Source organism: Echinops telfairi, unplaced genomic scaffold, assembly GCF_000313985.2.
Source record: "Echinops telfairi isolate 266 unplaced genomic scaffold, ASM31398v2 ScPeMD7_7469;HRSCAF=8507_1, whole genome shotgun sequence".
NCBI classification, from domain to species: domain Eukaryota; kingdom Metazoa; phylum Chordata; class Mammalia; order Afrosoricida; family Tenrecidae; genus Echinops; species Echinops telfairi.
In genome coordinates this window covers 46,966,156-46,968,352 of record NW_022111373.1, presented here as the reverse complement: position 1 = coordinate 46,968,352, position 2,197 = coordinate 46,966,156, and positions in this window count along the sequence as shown.

Here is a 2,197-nt window from a genome sequence, read left to right as displayed (position 1 = left end):
TTGTTGCTCATATGCTACTTCTAAAATGGTGAAAGGTAAACTGGTTCTTTTTGATACAATTACTCTGTATTCTCTTCATAATCTTTTTATGCTTTCTGGATAATTCAATATTTTGCTCTTAGAACCTTTCAACATTGAAACCCGAGGCTTCAATTTTTTGCTTTAGTGTTTTCAGTTTCAGATATGATGTGTTTCAAAATATTTATCCATTTCATCTAGCTTTATAAATTTTTGGATTATAGTATTTTTATGTAGCGTTTTATGTTATATTTCATTTGATTGTGTTGTGATATCACTCTGTTTCCTCTAATTCTTTGTATTTGTATCTTTCTTTGTTTAATATTTTTAATTTTCAATGCTTTCTAAATTTTGTTAATTTGTTCAAAGGGCCAATTTCTTGCCTTGTTTATTTTTCCATTGTTTTCTGTTTTCCAAATCATTTATTTTTGCAATAATCTTTATTATTTCTCTTTCCCTGGGAATTGAAGTTTATTTTGTTTCATTTGCTCTAGTTCTTGAAGATGCTGAATTAAGGTAGTGATATTTATTTCTGTTCTGTTTTGATGTATGGATTGCTACAAATTACCCTTTGATAACTCATTTTACTGCGCCACATTGTTTTTGAAATGTTTTCTCTATCACTTGTTTTAAGGACGTTTTCGTCTTCCTTTCTTACATCATCTGTTACACCATAGTTTTTAAGCAGTTTCAATGCATCTGATATTTGCCCTTGTTCTTTCTTTTGCTATTTCTAGTTTTATAATATTTTGGTCTGATAAAACAGAATGTACAATATCAATATTAAAAATTGAGGCTCTGCATTTTGATCTAACATATGGTCAACTCTAGAGAATATTTCATTTGTATAATGTAATACTGTTGGGCAAAGTGCTCTCTCTTTATTTCTAAGAGGTCAAGTTGTGTAATTGTGTTATTTATTTCTTCTGTGTTTTATTTAGTTCCCCTTCCCCCTTGATCTTCTATCTGTCCTCAAGAGTGGTGTATTAAATTCTCCTACTCCGATTGCCGTTTTATCTTTAATTTTATAAGAGTTGGATAAACATATTTTGATAGTCTTTCATTATGTTCATTATAGTAATGCCTCCTTGTCCTATTATCCCCTTAATCAGTATGTAGTGTCCTTTTCAGTCTCTCATGATTTTTCCCTTTATTCCTATTTTATTGGAAATTAATATTCCCACTTCTGCTTTTTGTGCCATTAGCTTTGTAAATTTTTCTCCATCCTTTGATTTTTAATGTATTTTCATTTGGGGGTCTGATGTATATTTCTTGTATATAGCAATTTGATAGGTCTTGTTTTCTTTCTGATCTAGTTTGCTACTCTCGTCTCTTGACTGATGTATTCAATTTGTTAACATTAGTGCCATTATAGAAAAGTGAACAAAATAACCTTGTAAACATGGTGACAAGCAAGGGTGTTACTTTAAGGGCTAAGGCACATCTGACACAAGCTACTGTATTTTCTGTCACCTCGTTTACATGTAAGATCAAATATTGAATACGTTAAAAAAAAGAATTGATGCATTTGAATAAAGGTGTTGGTGAAGAACGTTGAGTACTATGAACTGCCAAACGAACAAACAAATCTGTCTAGGAAGAAGTACAACCAGAATGTTCCTTAGAAGCAAGGATGATGAAACTTCTCATGTTTGGGGGGTATGTTATCAGGAGAGATCAGTCCCTAGAAAAGGACATCATGCTTGGCAGAGGGCAGCAAAAAAGAGGAAGGCTCTGGGCCAGAATAATTGACACAGTCATTGCAACAATGTGCTCAAACACAACAACAATTCTGAGGGTGGCGATGGCACATGACTTGGAGTCGAGAGGAAGACAACTAACCACAACGACCACACTTGCAAGAACAAGTTACAGAGGCTCTTCTAGCATCCCTCTTGGTCATGTTTTGTTCCTATCTTTTAAATCACATATTGTTTTCATCTTGTATGTAGTCCTTGATGGTCCAAAATTGGTCTGATGTTTTGTTATTAGAGTTCAATGTGTCAAATTATTCTTGAGAGCGTTCAAAATTCAGGTGCTGTCTAATCAATTCCATATTTTGAGTCTTGTGAATTTGTTTCAATTTTCTTCAATTTCAATTTTAGAGCTTGAATGGGGGTAATGTTCCACAGCAAACCTTGGTCTTGTTCTGGATGAAGATATTGAGGTTCTTCATAAT